Genomic DNA, 18146 nt, shown 5'->3' with positions numbered 1-18146 from the left:
AAAACTTTTTCCATTTAATATTTTTTTTTGATTCCTGAGAAAATTTGCTTTCATTTTCTTTAAAAAACTTTGTTTCTACGATGCTTGTTCATGAGTTATGATTTTTCAAAGAAAAGGCTTTTATGGCACATTTGGACATTTTTCAACAAAGTTGGTCATATTTCAAAAACGAGAAAAAAGTACATTCCAAAAATTTCTACGATTAAAGCTTATAAAATAACCTTCTCAAAAATATTTTTTAAAAATTTTTCACGAGTTCGGGCATAGTTTTTTTGGCTTTTGTTTACGAATTTCCTCAATTGTGGAATATTTTGTTGGAACTTTTTCAAGTTCATATTTTTTTTTTGATTTCTGAAAAAAATTACTTTCATTTTCTAAAAAAAAAAAAATGTTTCTAAAGGGCGAACACGATGAAATTGCCACACAGAAAATATGGTATAACTTTTGATTGCGTTCGTCAAAATAGCTAATTTTTTGACCATGAATAGTATATTATGTGTAGCTAATACCATAAAATTTTCATTAAAATCGGTTGAGTATTGGCGCATATATTGTCGATATTATAAAATGAGATTTTAGAAAATTTGTACACCCATTTCAAAAAATTACTTAGGCTATAACTTTTTTGTTACCTCATCAAAACGTTTGAAAATTTCACTCGATATTCTTAACATAGTATCAATTAAGTGGTAAAAATTTGATCGAAATCGGTTCAGTACTTTTTCTAGTAAATATCCAAAGCTTCAAATCCTTGAAGCGGTAAATTTTAGGTACTTTTTGACCATTTTTAGTTCCGCGTGCACTATTTTGACTGCAGAACTGGTAACACTGTCCCGATTTTCATAAAACTTTGACAGTGTAAAATTGTTGTGTTAAACTGTTTACAGTGAAAATTTCAGCCATTTTTGTTGAGTACTTTCAAAGTAAGAGCAGTTTGAATTTCACTATACCAAAAACCACATCTGCTTATTGTGACATTGTGCGACATATATGGCTATAACTTTTTAACGGTATGATCAAATTGAATGAAATTTTTACAAACAACTTCTACATACATACTTTACGTACATAAAAATTTTCATTGAAATCGGTTAGGTATGTTTGGCATCAGCGTCGAAACAGCAAAAAAGTGATATTTTCCAAAATGTTTGTTTGTACAAGATTCTCAAGTGGCATTTTCCTTGTTTCAACGATATCTCCGCCAATACTCAACCGATTTTAATGAAAATTTATGGCATTAGCTACACATAATATACTATTCATGGTAAAAAATAGCTATTTTGGCGAACGCAATCAAAAGTTATACAAAATTTTCTGTGTGGCAATTTCATCGTGTTCACTCTTTACGATGCTTCGTTCTTGAGTTATGATTTTTCAAAGTAAGTAGTTTCAGGGGAAAACAAAAAATTTCCACCTGAGTTTTCCGGGAAAATAGGCGACCCTGAATTTTCCTCATTTTTTTTTTGTTCACATATCCATGAGCCCTGCCTGTTGAAAAAGTTTCATGAAAATCTGAGACCCTTCGGCCCAAACCCGTACGGTAATAAAAAATCCCCTTCTGCAAAGTATATTTAAAGGGACTAATGAAGGATTTCTTAAAGAACTTTTCAACGGAACTCCAAAAGGCTTTGTTTGCATAAATTCTCAATGAAGTTTCAGAAAAGATGTCCAAAAATAACTTAAATAATTCCAAAGGATTTGCCAGAAATAATTCCAAACATAATTACGGAGAAATTCCCATAAGCATTTTCGAAATACCGAATTACTGAAAGCATTACTGAAAGTATTCTTAAAATGATTGCCGAAGGGATTGCTGGGTAAACTACAGAAAAGAAAATTACTTACTTTCGAAGGGTATTCTGATGAATTCGATGCAGTTTCCAAATGAATTACAGATTACACCTTTAAGGGATGTATTGAAATAATTTTCAAAGAAGGGGATCCAAAGGAATTGCAAAACCAATCCTGAAGTCACTGCCACTTTAATTTGCAAAGGAATTACCTACTGAGAGATTTCTCAAAAAAAATTGCCCAGCAAATCAAAGAAGTTGTCGAGATTTTTTTTTAGGATGTACCGGAAACAGGAATTTTAGAAGAAATACTCAAAAAACATTGAAAGAGATGCTCTCAAGATTTTCAAATAATTAAATTGGTGAAATGTTGTTAACAATACGAACTTTGACGAATAGGCCATTGTTCTTTTTTGAACTGATGATGTCGTCTTTAGTTAATAATAATTTTCACAAAAAAAATGCTGAGATTGATTTGAAAACCCAAATATTCTATGTTGTATTCTGTATTTTATAATTGTTGAATAGTTATTTATGAAACGAGTTGCAAAAAGTTGTTTTTTTTTTCAACACGAGTCGTACATTTATCCAACGAGGCTTGCCGAGTTAGATAAATACGAAGAGTGCTAAAAAAAATCGAGTTTTGCAACGAGTTCAATACAAAATTTTATGCAATGATTTTTTCATTATACAACTCATTTGAGATGCAAATGACCCAAATGAGTTGCATTATGAACATTATGCAACTATTTTTCATTATACAGCTCATTTCAGTTGCACAATGAACCAGTTAGGAAAATTAACGGTGATACCAAAATGAGTTATATAAAATAGAAATTATGATACTGAATTGCATAAAAGATATTTTGGATTTAGTTATCAACTTTCCAACATCAAGTATATTATGTTTCGAAAATTTATGAATTTGAATTGTGCAATTTCTATCATGCAATAAACTTGTCACTGTTCTAAACTGTTAACCGTACAACAAAATCTTTTGTGTAACAGAAAAAGATAGTAGAGAGTATTGTTCGGGAGAGGTTCCCAACCGGTATGGGACTGGACTATTTATATCCAGGTGTTAGAGGAGTGTACAAATAATTGAATGGGAAATACCGCCTTCTTAAGACATCAGAGACTTGAAGTTGATTTTTCGTTGAAACATTGTAAAAATACATTTTTTACAGTACACAGTTTTTCGGCTTCGTTAAGAATATAGCATAAATGAGCCTGAAAAATAAATCGATTGAAAAAAATGTTCTTTGTAAAATTATCGTTCCGTAAATTGCTCTTAAAAAATATGTAATTGAGTTGTTTAGTAAACAAAATATTGCTATTTTCTATATCCTAAAGAAAGAGCTCATTTTTCTGGGTAGAACGTGATTTCATTGCGTTTCAATACCTTTGTTTTGAAGGTTAAATAAACAAAACAGTATTTATTTTAGTGGATAGAATGACAGTTCAATCGATAAAATGAAGGTTCATCCCGAACAAAAAAAAAATCCCCATACAAACTTTAAATGCATTTTAAAAACAGTTCCCGTGCACCAGAAATGCTGAAATTTTGGATTTCGACTAATTTTTGGACGGAGATTCCGATTATGGAATAATCTGGATACACCTAAAGAACCCAATTATACATGATCGCAGTCTATTATATTAAATATAGCGGTTGGCATGGCGATTGTTGATTTCGATTCGGTTGTTACGATTGATTCGGTTGTCCTTACAAATCGAAAATTCTAAGCGAACAATATCATTTCCTGTAGTAACGCTTAGTAACTCTTCTTGTGTTTTATGAAAAAGAAAACGTTAAAATCCATTTTGTTTGTTTATATTTGTACCAATTAATTTGCTGTCCTGACGTCAAAAATATTCTATTTTTATAAACAATTACTTCTAATTTCATTTCCAACTAAAAGTTTGATAAAAATGACCATAATAACCAAAATTGTAATACATAATGCGTTTAGCAAAGCGTGAACTATAATTATTTCATTCTTTGGCGTTACCTGGATGAATAGTACAAGCTCGCAAACAACCACTAATGATCTTAAAATTCCGCTTTAGAATGTTCCACGCAGTGCAGTAATTTTCGCTTCGTATTCCTCAACCCCATCTATTGCTCCCAACCCCGCAATCCCGAACGGAAGAAGCCCTTCGAGTGCTTTTAAGTGGTTGAAATCTAGCGAAAGTATGCTTCTCCAATCTCCACTGCTCGGATAGGTAGGTACATCCCTAGCATTTCTCTTGGCTGAAGCAGCAACAGCAGCGGCAGCAGCAGCTAGCCCCAAATGGGATTCCGAGCATCGGCGGATTAATTATTCACGGCAGACAAATCTATCCATGAAATTTTGATGCGCAATCTTCATTTACAAATTTATACCGAATGGAATCTCCGCGCCGAGCGTTCGATTGCTGGGCGGTGTGGTGGGGCTGGATCGAGCCGGGCCGGGAAGCAGTGCAGTGCAGTGGATGTTTGGAGTTGGTTGCCATTGGGGATCGGAAGCCAACTCGGAAGTGAAATCAATATTATACTCTTTGTAAAGTAGGTGGTTACCTTGGTTGCATTTTCAATATCTGATGGATTGGGTGGATGCTTATCTGTTTCGGCGTACCGATGATGAATGGGTAAATTGTGTTTTTCACGTAGTTGGTCAAATTCGTTGTCATATTTGTTGAGCGTTACCTGGAAATGAAATAAAAGAGATGAACATTAGATGCTGAATTCAGACGTGGATTGGTAAACAATGCACGAAAATGTTCTCTAGTAGTAATAAATTGGGAATGATTGGTTGAAGCAAAAATAGAATAATTACGCTCAGTTTGTATTAAATCATTATTTGTTTTTATTGATTGATTGATTGATTGATTTGTCTTTATAAAAGAGACTTTCAGCCCTTGGCTGGTTCGTCTCTATCTTAAACGCTATTGGTTTTCAGATTATTGTAGATTTAGAGAAGCTTGTGTTGATCAGTACCTAATATACCACTCAACCCATGATACCACATTAGTCAGGAATTCTCTAAATGATCCTTATAATAATCCATAAAAAGCTTTCATTGGAGCTGTACTCTGCTAGAAGTTTTGATCTTAATGCCATAGATAGCTAGGAAAGCTTACCATCCAACTGAACAGTGAAGCAATCGCATCACCTAGTCACCGAGTTTTCACTATTGACTAGCTGAAAACCCCAGCCCAGCCCAAGTCAGCTTACATTCATTGACTTGATATTTATCCTTCCCTTTCCCGGGCATTAGATGGCAGATAGTAGTATATGATTCAAAGACTGGAAGGGCCTTCCAGCTTCCATTCTCGTTTCGTTCGGTTTTGGAATCCTTCGACGTTTGGAAACCGGTAAGCGGCTTACTTCCCACATATTTATTCCCACACATGACTTCATGGTGGCACGATGGCATCAGTTCAGTTCGGTGTAAAAGGTTATAGGTACTCTGGTTCAGGTCGACTATAAGGCAGGATTCTTCCATTTCCTGGTACAACACAACCACCGTACCACGTGTATGTATCGGGATGCCATCATTTGCTTATCCAGACGTGTCTCATGTTCTACCACCGTAAAATCACCTCACCATGCTCACTGCTCGATTGCTAACTCTTTCACCATAGGAATTGGAATTCGATTCCGGCAAATGGTGACGGGGGAAGGGAAGCAAAATCTAAAGGATTCTTTTCATCTATTTATATGAAGATACGGTTCCTGTTTAGTTGCGGTGACGGCAACTTGTTTACGCTTCATTGGTCTTGAAATCGAAATCTTTTCTCCCGCATCTTAGTGGGGTGCGGCTCTGGAGATGTCTGCCTTTGATTGGCATGGAAGTAAAAATAAAAATCTGTGATACAAATCAAACCCGACCCGTGAATGCTTCACTATCAATTTTAAAGGAAGTTCTTCTCAACCGGTATCTTTCACATCGTTCATCGTGAAGCCCCTACTGAGTGGGTGGTAGATGATGCTGAAATGTTTTCCGAAGTTTGATTATCTTAAATCGGATTACGGCTATCCGGGATTAAAAATGTGCTGAAATCGATAGGTCAAGTTATTTCCCCCAGTAAAGATACAATCTATAACGATGTTCAGCCCAAAGCTGTTTGGCAGTTGTATTTAGTTTTTTTTACTTCGCCTATTTATAATCTGATTGAATCGTAAGTTAAAGCGATTTAATGATTTCTCTGCCGTCTCTGGTCTTGATTGTTTAATAGGGTTTTTATATTGTTCCCGCCTATCTAAGCACTGACCAATAATGCTCGAATTTATTTTTGCTCTTCATGGCTAATTTGGTAACAATTACCTTAAAAACAATAAGATTGAATAAGTATTCCTCGATTTCTGCCTTATGCTGTTTTGGAGAGAACTCAGTTGATTGAATTCAAAAATATGTAGCAAATTCCATTGAAAAAAAAATCATTGGAATGCTTCGGCAAATTACTAACAAGATCTGTGATGAACTATTTCCAAGATTGTCATGGTGAAATCAGCACTAGATAGTCAAGGTATACCGATTTCAGCGCCCCTTTACTGGTATATTCCCATGGATGAATTCCTGGAAGAATCTCTGAAGGAACCGCTTAAGCAATTCCTCAAAGGACTGCTGGAGCAACTTCTGGAAGAATCCATGGAACAACTTTTAAAGAAATGCCTTCTGAAAGCTCTGAATTAATTTTTAGAATACTGAAAAAGTATCTAAAAATATTTCCGAAAGCATCGCTGCAAAAATTTCAAAAGCTATTTAAAAAAAAAACACAAGGAAATTCTAAATGAACTCCCAAAAAAAAAATCTGAGAAAAAATCAGGAATATTTAAAAAATCCATAGATGGACTTTCTGAAAAAACAAAATTCTGAAGGAATACCTATAGATACATCTGGAAACCCCAAGTGAAATGCCTAACAAAACCTCTTGAGAAGTTTTTGAAAAAAAAAACCTGGAGAAATCCCCTGAGCTCCTGGAGGAATTCATAGAGAAATTTCTAGATGTACGCTTGAAGAAAATCCTGGAAGAATTCCTGACAAAACACATTTAGAGGAATACTCGGCGGAATTTCTGACAAAATCTCTGTGTGAGTTTCTGCAGCAATCTCTGAAAAATGTATTCCAGCCTTTTCAAGAATTCTTATAAAAATCTCGGAAAGAAACTGTAGAAGAATTTCTGAAGGAATCCTTGGAGGACTTTCTAAGACTTTCTTAAAAAATCCTTGGAGCAATTTCTGGAAGAGAAACGTCTTGAAGGAATATTCAACGGAATGTGAAGAAATCTAGAGAATTTTCTTAATAAACTCTTGTATAATTTTCAAAGCAATCCTTGGAGAAAATTCTTTGTAAAGCTTCGGACTAAATGTTGATGGTGTTTTGAATTTCTGATGCTCAATGTATCCCGAACATTGAGGATACATTATCCGGGCATTTTTTAATTATCGTACGGGACTTTGCCAAAGAGTACCAGATTTTTATGAAACTTTTCCACAGGCAGGGCTCATGGATATATGAACAAAACAAATTGAGAAAAATTCAGGGTCGCCTATTCTCCCGGAAAACTCAGGTGGAAATTCTTTGTTTTCCCCTGACACTATTTACTTTGATAAATCATAACTCAAGAACGAAGCATCAAAAAACAAAGTTTTTTTTTTTAAATGAAAGCAATTTTTTTCAGAAATCAAAAAAAAAATAACTGAAAAAAGTTTTCTACAAAATTTTCCACAGTTGAGAAAATTCGTTAAGAGAAGCTGGAAAAACAATGCCCGAACTCGTAAAAAATATCAAAAAAATATTTTTGAGAAAGTTATTCCATAAGCTTTAATCGCTGAAATTTTTGGAATGCACTTTTTACCATTTTTGAGTTATGGCCAATTTTGTTTGAAAAATGTCCACATGTGTCATATAAGCCTTTTCTTTGAAAAATCATATCTCAAAAACGAAGCATCGTAGAAACAAAGTATTTTGTTTTGCATTCCAAAAATTTCTGCCATCAAAGCTTATGAAACTACCTTCTGAAATATATTTTTTTGAAAATTTCCCGCGAGTTCGGGTATAGTTTTTCCGGCTTTTCTTTATGAATTTTCTCAACGGTGGAAATTTTTTTCGACTTCATATTGTTTTTTTTTTATTCCTGAGAAAATTTGCTCCAATTTTAATTAAAAAACTTTGTTTCTACGATGCTTCGTTCTTGAGTTATAATTTTTCAAAGAAAAAGCTTATATGACACATTTGGACATTTTTAACAAAATTGGCCATAACTCAAAAACGAAAAAAAAGTGCATTCCAAAAATTTCAGCGATTAAAGCTTATGAAATAACCTTCTCAAAAAAATTTTTTTTTTGAAAATTTTCAACGAGTCTCAAAAATATTTTTTTGAAAATTTTCCACGAGTTTGGGCATTGCTTTTCCGGCTTTTCTTTACGAATTTTCTCAACTGTGAAAAATTTTATGGAAAACTTTTTCCAGTTAACTTTTTTTTTTATTTCTGAGAAAATTTGCTTTCATTTCCTAAAAAACTTTGTTTCTATGATGCTTCGCTTTTGAGTTATGATTTTTCAAAGTAAGTAGTGTCAGGGGAAAACAAATAATTTCCCCCTGAGTTTTCTGGAAAAATAGGTGACCCTGATTTTTTCTCAATTGTTTTGTTTATATATTCATGATCCCTGCCTGTGGAAAAATTTTCATGAAAATCGGAGACCCTTCGGCCCAATTTGTACGATAAAAAAATGCCCTTTTGTGAATCATTTTCTAAAAAAAATCTACGGGGTGTTGTTATGGAAGGTTTTATAGATAAATGCTTTGATAAATTTCTGGAGGAATCTCTATGAAAAAAAAAAACTTCAGAAATTCGTACATGAATTTCCGTGACAATCTATGTAAGATTTTTTTAAAGGAATTCTTGAAGTGTTCTATGCAGGATTCTATGCAAAATTTTTGGAAGCTATCCATGCAATACATTCCTAAGGTAAATTTTTGAAAGATTCCCAAGAGGAATTTCTGCATGAGTTCAAAGATATTTTTTTTGGGTAAAACATGGACAAATTCTAGAAGTGAACCATGCAAGATGCTTTGAAAGAGTTTTTGTGAAATTTGTAGAATAGGAGGAATTTCTAAACAAATCCCTGAAGAAATTTCCCGGATGAATCCATGGAGGATTTCTTTTTAAGAACCCTCTCTCTCTCTCTTCTTGGCGTAACGTCCTCATTGGGACAAAGCCTGCTTCCTCTGCCAATGACCATTTTGCATCTGTATATCGTGTGGCAGGCACGAAGATACTCTATGCCCAAGGAAGTCAAGGAAATTTCCTTTACGAAAAGATCCTGGACCGACCGGGAATCGAACCCGTCACCCTCAGCATGGTCATGCTGAATACCCGTGCGTTTACCGCCTCGGCTATATGGGCCCTTTTTAAGAACCCGTGAGGGACTTTTTAGCCTTGTACTCGGACAAATTTGCTGAAGAATTTTTTAGAAAGTTTTTTAAAGAATTTCTGAAGAAATTTGGGGTAGTTTTTTTGAAGGTATCTCCAATAGATTCTCCAAACAAATGCCCAGAGAAATTTTTGAAGTAATCCTTGGGCGAATTTGTCAAACAATCTCTGAAATGATTTATGTTAAATCTTGGTGGAATTTGTGAAGCAATTCATGCCAGATTTCGTAAAAGAATTCTTTGCATGTGACACTTCTAGAGGAACACATGGAAGATTTTCTGAAATAATCTGTTCTTTGATTTGGGAAGTTTTCTTCGAACACCGTCATAATAAAGTTGAAAAGTATGGGTTCGCTTACTGCAACAAAAGGTGACCGAGCAGAAAGCGGCACAAACCTACACTACTCTAAATTTCCTAGGAAACCCCTTGAAGAATTTAAGAAGGGATCTCAGAAGAAACTTCTGAAGCAATTCATAAAGAAATTCCAAGGTAAATAAATCCTCGGATACATTTTACAAGGAAACCCTGTATGAATTTCTGAACTTTTTGGAGCTTTTGGGACATTTATGCAAATAACGTTATTATGTATTTGCATTGCTCAAACAACTGATTTCTATCGTAACAAGCTTGCGAGGTAATGGTTTTTTAGTAGCATGAATTACTAATATATGCTAAAAATGCCAAGCCTTTTATCAAAAACTAAGTTTTCATGCAATTTTTACATGTTTGGGTACATTTTGGTATAAAAAATAAAAATAAAATAACCGTGGAGTGGACCCGATTGGATGGTTAGAACAGATGACTATCACGCCGAGGACCTGGGATCGAATCCCACTCCCGACAAACTCACAAAGGGCCAAAAATCTCGTAAATACAGATGAAAAAAAATAAAATAAAAAAGTTTGTTCGCTTTTATGCAAAATTCGATTTTATAGACATTTCGTATTTTCGTGTAAAGGTACATCATACATCAGTTCTGTAGAAGACTTAGACTTCGACAATTGAATTCACCCTTAGCCGAAAATAGAATGACTCACCTTCCTAAGTTGTTAAAACTCTGCTTTGTAATTCGATTGCGAAAATATCAAATCAATTTTTGTGCAATATTATGTTCCCAAATAAGGGATTTAACTTCTCAAAGTAAATAAAAATTACAACGCCTTTATATTGATCATTCGTCACTGAATATTTCCGAAATCACATGAAGAATCAGAAACAAACCGAAAAAGCAACGGAAGCGTCCCAATGAAGACCGCTTCTTCTCTGCTTAAAGTTCAAACATTCAGCTTAAAAGGCCAACTCGAAACACACCTCCCAATCCTACCAGGAAATATCAAACAGTTCGATTCCCTGTTCACATCGACAACTGCGACGACGACGACGACGATCTGAAGCTGTAACTCGTCCGGAGAAGACAAAAACTAAAGACCAACCAGGGCCTTCAAAAGTAGACCTAGGGCGACGTCGACGGCAGCGGCAGAGTCATCGCAAAAAATACGGCAACAGAAAAGAAAAATAGCCTCGTACTGAAGGTAAATTGCCGACGAGCTAAACGAACGTTTGTGCCAGGAAATAAAGTCGGAAGTATTGGTTTGTTGATGCTGCTGTTGGGGACCATTTTTTGTACGATTTTATTTCTTTTACCATCGTCGTCGTCGTCATCGAAGTCGGAGCTGGAGTCGGATCTCCGCCCCGGGGGTACCCCCGAGGGCTGTCTGAGCCTGAACAAACGGAAATTTAATGGAATTACTAGCACGGTATCGATCCGGGATGCGCTCGCTCTTTCGCTGTCTCGCACCGGCCGCGACCGGCAGTCTGAAATATTCATCCGGCAAGTGCTGAACCGTGGCGGATGTCCACGACGATGCAGCATTACAAAGTAGTATGACGACGGTGACTGCAGCAGATGAGCCCATTCGCCATTCGACATTCGCCATTTGCCATTGCTGTCCCCTAGCTGCCAGCTGAGGATGATTATTATTTCAAATCCTGACCTTTGTCGGCAATCAACACTGGTTTCAATTAAACCCCACGACTGTGACTGACTGGGGTGAGAGTGGGCTGGGATGGTGGAGCGATGTTACTGCTGCTGATGCACAACCAACCAGATTACCTGCCAATCTTTTCACCCTAATTTGCAGTATCGTTTGAAAGTTCCATTCGGATGCCCTGGTTGGGCAGGTGGGAAAGTGCAGATAGTGCGGTTTTTCGTTGTACATTCAATAAGTGAGGTTTGAACTGATCCATGTTTTAGTTTTCTTTGGAATAATAGTTCAGCTCTCTAAAAATTTTTAGTTTGGGTTTTAGGGCCTATATAGCCACAGCTATAAAGGCGTGGGTATTCAGCATGACCATGCAGAGGACGACAGGTGCAATTTCCAGTCGAACCAAGAACTTTTCGCAACGGAAATTTGTTCTACTTCCTTGGAAATTCTTTATACTTGTCAACCGCCATACACAAAATGATCATTGACAGTGAATACTCTTAGGGGCTGTCCATAAACCACGTGGTCATGAGGGGGGTTCGGCCAATGACCGTTTTGTATGGACGAATAAAAAAATTTGTATGGACTGATGACCACGCGGGAGGGGGGGAGGGGGGTGGGTTGAGAAGTCCCAAAAAAATGACCACGTGGTTTATGGACAGCCCCTTAGTCAATATCTGCGGAATTGCTCAGAGCACTGCTGAAAAGCAAATTTTATCCCAGTTAAGGACAAACGTCTTGAAATCCCGCTTCAACAGCACATCAGAACTTCAGCCGCACAAATCTCAAGCAGCAAGCTTCAAACAACAGTGCGTTTTATTATTCTGTTCTTGCTTACTTGTTATAAGCTTAAAATAAGAGTATCAGGTGCGCTGGTTTTGTTTACGAAGAGATTTATGCGCTCCAAATCGTGAGTGTGTGCCAAAGTTGGCCATTGTAGCGGCCATTTTGGGATTCTAACAAGTCTGTCCTTAAAACATCTGTTGAGAACAAACGCGAGAGCGGATGGTCTATTGAAGCTTTTGCCGGGTGGGCTATGAGAATTAACCGATTCTAGTTATCAGGACGTTTATCTTGGTAAGTTTAGCTTTGATCTGTTGAGTGAGTGACTTGGTCATGAAGCAACATTCACTGCGAAAGTCTGAGAGGGCTCTCGCGGCATGCTCGACTCCACTGTCATCGACGAGAATGACAGCAGCGGTGGCCAGAAGAATGCTTCTCAGTTTCAGACCGACAGATGCGCATCAAATGGGTTTCGATACTGCAGAGACGAAGTTTTTGGGTTGCTCTTGTATAACTGGAATAGAGATGGTGGAACAGCTTCCGCGGTGGTTGTTTAGTTTGCGAGGTTCTACAGTTCCCAGACTCTGGAAGGGGCATTCTTGTCCTTTTCTTCGATAGTCGTCTTTGTGAATGCGACGCATAGGACAAAGGATGATGGTTGGAACAGACGAGTCCGATAGTATTCTGTGGTACCATGGGGCAGAACTTCGATTGGCTTGTTGATCGCCTGCACTACGGTGATTAGGTCGTCATATCGTTGAACACTATGTTGGCCTTTGTCAACGAAGGCTCCTCCCAGTCACGGATGGTTGTTTGCTGCAGTCTGCTACCCAGCATTGGGATTTTGAACAAGAGTCTCAGAACTTCATCTTTTCCTGAGCACTCGGACATTAGCCGTGAACTTATAAAGGACATCTAATTACACAGCGTAACAAAAAATAACTTTTTGTCTGTCTCAAGAGCAAACTTATGTGTCTCCGAAGGATTTTGGGCCGCTGAATCCAAATCCGGGCTCAGATTTGCTCTAACACGTCACAATTTTGAGCTATACCTCAATTTATAGGGCAAAATATGCGATTTTGATCTTTTTTGACTGCAAGCCATTAAGCAAGGAAATACTTTTTTTAAGCAATCAAAAGGTTAATTGGTCAATTAACATCTAAATTAACGACTTATGCAAAATATTTCGTTTTACCAAATCGAATTTGATAGTTTTAGGCGATTTATGTTAGGTACGATATTTCCCATACAAGTAACCCTCCAAAAGTTGCATGCAAGTTTTCATACTAACATAAAATGCTTAAATCTATCAAATTTGATTAGATAAAACGATATATTTTGCATGAGTCGGTAATTTAGATGTTAATTGACCAATTAACCTTTTGATTGCTTAAAAAAATATTTCCTTGCCTAATGGCTTGCAGTCAAAAAAGCCCAAAATCGCATATTATGCCCCATAAATTGAGGTATAGCTCAAAATGGTGACGTGTTAGAGCAATTCTGAGCCCGGATTCGGATTCAGCGGCCCAAAATCCTTCGGAGACACACAAGTTTGCTCTTGAGACAAAAAAATGTTGCGCTGTGTTACCTATCTTACCTTGTTACTTATGAGGACATCTAGATTCCTATCTCACCTTACATTGTTGGCTACAAATTATGTTTACTCCAACGCCGAGCGTATAGTAGCGCATCATCTTCGTCGATCTTGGGCGATGTTCCTCCAGTTTCTCCGAACGTGTAGGGATAGCAGATCTTCTTCATCCGTGTGCAACCAACACGTTCACGGTCGCCCACGAAGTTGCGGACCTCTACCTGATTCCCTGCTGAATACTGTTTTCGCTATTCTATTTTCCGACATTCGTAGTACGTGTACACTGAAAATTTGACAGGACTCTAGTTTTGTACCAAGGATTGTATTGAACATATGGGAGCTTTGAAATTTTGACATGTTTAAAGTCTGAACTGCCCTAGTGTACAGCCCACTGAAGACTGTCGTATTTTATACGTTTTGCAATATTAGCATCTTTGTACACTTGCTACAAGTCGTGATTCATGCGTCTGCGCCACAACCCATTTTCTTGTTTCCCACCGAAAATTGTCCGCAGCACTTTGCGCTCAAAAACTCCAAACGTTTGTCGGTCAACCTCCTTTAACGTCCACGCCTCGTTACCGTAGAGGGCAACCGGAAGAATCAGCGTCTTATATAGAGCGAATTACGTTTACGTTTGCAAGTTACGAGACATAAGCTGGTTAAGCAATCCGTATTAGGCCCTATTCGCAGCTACAATACGCCTTTTCACTGCACGGGAAACGTCATTGTTACATGTCACAAGTGTTCCAAGATAAACGAATTCTTCAACAACTTCAAACCTCAATCCCCAATAATCACTACCTGAGCACTAACACCACTAGGCCTGCTTCTGACTCTACCCGCTATCATGTACTTCGTCTTGGTAGAGTTAATTGTCAAGCCTATCCTCGCTTTCTCTCTCTCTTCTCCAGTGCCCCACGATCGATGCCGATGAGACCAATATCGTCCACAAAGCCGAGGAACATTTGCGACCGTGTGGTGATAGTACCATTTCTCTGCACGCTAGTCCCAAAAAAAATGACCACGTGGATTATGGACAGCCCCTAATCATATACCCAAGAGGTGGGTCGATTCACTAACACCTCATTCTTCCTTACTTTCGTGGTAGGTACGCCTGTTAGGGATGAATTCGAGAAGGGGAGGGACGTACGTGAATACTCTCTATTGGTAAACGTTCTACCAGCTACCGCCATAAGTTGTCCTCACTCCCCTGCACTCAGCGAAAAAAACTAGCGGAATTCATCGAAATACCTTATGAAAATTTGCTATAACTGATTCTTATGGATGGCATAAGAATACCTTATGAAAATTAATCGTGCTTGCTATGACACATTTCATAAGATAGACTTATGAAAAGAACAAAAAAATCCGTTTCATAAGTTGGGCCATATGGAAATCTTAAGGTTATTTGGCTGAGTGTGGAATATTGAGTCCTGGCTTGTGCTATAGACTACCCAATGAACTCAAGCTCCTGGATGTAGATACCGCTTGGGTTCTCCATGCACTTCAAACGCATTGAGACTTGGAGAGAAAAAAGCTGAAATCCAGAAACATTAAAAAACGCAAACTGTATTTTGTATCATCGAATCGGGACTCGATGGAGAATGGTGATGTAAATCGATAATAAACGCTGGCATTCAGGTGTCGTTTTGAAAAATGAAAAGACGATGATGGTGTAATGACTATCGTGTTTGATTCGTATGCTGAAGGTCCTGGGTCAATCCCTGGTCTACTTTTTTTTTTAATTTGTACTTTTCGATTCCATCCAATCAGTCCAATAATGACCGAAATGTCGGATCAAGAAAACATATAGTTGTTTTGATTCTCCCATAAGACTGAAAAGCCAGCAACATAACTGAATAAAAATATTCCATCTACAGTAATTTTAACGTTATTTAAAACATTACTTCACCAAATGGTAACTCATCATCTACAGACTAATTTTGAACCTCTGTTAAACAGTCATTTCCCAAACACTAGCAGACATCTTAATGAACTAAAATAGACGCAGTGATGTACACGATCTTCCGTGAGTAAGCGATTACATCGTTACTCCTATTGATCTACAATCTGTCATGACATGTACCATTCTTGATTAAATACAAAACATCACCAATAGGAGATGAACTATCCTTGGGCTCAAAATCTATCTGATAGCGCTAATAATAGTAAGTGTAGAATTAGCTCCCTGTTAAAATACACGTTAATAAAACCAATAAAAAGCTAATAATAGTATCAATTAGATCACACTGAAGATACCTGTTTGTTCTAAGCGATTATCTCGTTGGTTCCTTGTGTAAATATAACTTATCTGATGATATTGAAGTGACAACCACATCCGGTTGATCGAATACAAACTCAAAGATTCGATAAGAGCATTCAAAAGGGTGTAAATACCTGTCAGAACCCTGTGAAGACTGGAAGTTGTCTCTTCCATATTGAACCAGTCTGCGACCCGTCTGATATTGGACACCGTACCTTCACTAGGTGAAATTAACTTTCCCAAAATAGAGACAAGTCCACGTGCTGACACCGAAACCAAAGGGGAGCTCCGAGCGGAAATCCCTACATCCGCCGGCGAGGACCGCACCGTAGCAAAGTGGCCGGCCGCAATCGGGCGTATCGGAATTGGTCCTACCTGCCTGCAATCATTACTGTGCCATTTTCATTTTCATTGCCACCAACCAGCGCTGCGCAGCGCTCAGCCCTTCGTCACTCGGTCGGTCGAGTTTGTTGGATCGATCGATAGTGGGAGTTTTAGAGCAAAACTGAATGACATACACTACACACAGGTAGGAGATTGGTGGGTCCCGGTTTGCTCTCTAGACCAACTGACTGGTGCCCAATAGTAGTAGTAGCAAATAAGCACCGGCGGCAATGGAATGGGAAATGGAAACCGAACGATATCAACCGGATCAGACATTGATGCCACACTTTTTCCCCGGGTCATCTGGTACGACCGGACTACGAGAGTCGATAATGTGAATATCCTGTTTTAATATCCTTCATTTTCGGTCTTTCCGGTCAGACCGGTAAGTGTATCTACCACCATTTGGGACGTTCTGCATCTGAATAATATAGAAACGATGGCGGTTAATCATGTGCATCGATTGGGAGCAACATTCGACTGGCTTATCTGATTCTCGTATTTATATTTATATCAATGTTAGCATACAGCTTTTGATTTTGTTTGTATTTCAAATGTCCCTAAGAAAGTTTGAAATTATATGTTTAGTGAACCAATAGACTTTAAGTCTTAATTATAGATTATTCTTGTTTGCGGCCTCAAAAGCAGTCAAGAAAGCCTTAATATGACACTGCAGAAACATCGTGAAACACGTAAGCTTCGAAAACAGACAAAGTTTCGGCGGAAGAGTAACGTTAAATAAATGAAAAAGAAGATACAATAAACTTAAATAGTTTACCGACCGTCGAAGTTCTGTTTGTCTGGAAACAGTCAGCTGTTTATAAGTTTTTTAAAACAAAGCCATTTTTTTCTACAGCGCATTTTGTAGTCGCCATCCAATGTTCCCACCACCAACAATATATAGCAAGTCCTGTTTTACATCTCAAAGATTCATTGTTGGTAACAGCTCGTGTGCAAAACCCGCCGCACAGCTGCGACTGGCATCAGCTTCCTAGTAGCCACATCGGAGGAGGAACCGGAAGACCACCTCCAGATAAAACAATGCGCGAGACTCGATTCGCTTCGCAGTGCTGCTGCCGCATGCTAGTGTTGTTCCACAGTCAGTAGCCGGTCGGTGCTCAATACAAACACACTCAGTCAGTTTTGTGATGGAAACTTTTAATTGGATTGGAAGAAATAGTGGGGTACCAACCAACGCGTAGGTACCAACAACTGTGCTTACTGTCGCCAGCACCCGCCATTCCGTCGTAATTCATGCAGACCGTTTTGGGAGTAAAATTAATTATAATAGTTTGTTTGACAAATTCGCGAGCGAGCTGATTTGAATTTTGTTTATTTTATGGAGCTTCTTCGAATACAAGCTTTTGGCAAACAGTGTGATTTTTCTGGATAAGTGATTTATTTCGACGAGACTTTCGATTTTTACTAATGTTCTTTGCTATTGGTGTTCATCGCCAAATTTCCAAGTTTTGGTATCCTACATTAAATTTAATCAGCCTTTGTAACCTTGAATCAAGTATCAGAATACCTTGGGTTAACTGTGCAGCGCTTTACGACTGTCAAAGTGCTCATTGATCATTGCCGCCAACCTGGCAGTCTTACGTATGCCCTTTGTGCCGTGCATTTCTCATTAATACTATCCCAGACCGGTGATAACACAAAGCGTACCGCGTGACAGGGTATGGTCACCATACTTTCCAACTTAAAACGGTAGCTGCCAATACTTAGGGCCGTGCCCCAAGCTGGGTCCCCATTCCTCATACTTAAGTATGGTCGAGGCGGTACTTACCAAAAGCTACATACACCACTGAGCAATTGAACATCACCCGGGGCAGTGTCACAGTACCTGTGGAGGCTCTCTTGCAGGCCTAATCAATAATTATTTGGCTACCAATGGTAGTCATTCCATACCACCGGATCTAGAATGA

General features: G+C 37.9%; 1 protein-coding gene across 2 annotated transcripts in view; it reads right to left on the bottom strand.

The window, feature by feature from the left end:
• LOC115263159 (Krueppel-like factor luna) overlaps nt 1–4577 on the bottom strand; it is a 271925-nt gene extending 267348 nt beyond the window's left edge. The window contains exon 1 of one of the 2 annotated variants that reach the window (XM_062852639.1): nt 4351–4577. The gene's annotated coding sequence lies outside the window, so the exon portion shown is untranslated. The remainder of the gene's footprint in view (nt 1–4350) is intronic. The other variant, XM_029866087.2, reaches the window with a different exon arrangement.
• Between the last annotated feature and the right edge of the window lie 13569 nt (nt 4578–18146).

The sequence above is a fragment of the Aedes albopictus genome, chromosome 2 (assembly GCF_035046485.1).
Source record: "Aedes albopictus strain Foshan chromosome 2, AalbF5, whole genome shotgun sequence".
In the NCBI taxonomy this organism is placed as follows: domain Eukaryota; kingdom Metazoa; phylum Arthropoda; class Insecta; order Diptera; family Culicidae; genus Aedes; species Aedes albopictus.
The sequence above is the reverse complement of the archived record's forward strand: the minus strand, read 5'-3'. Positions and strand labels throughout refer to the sequence as shown.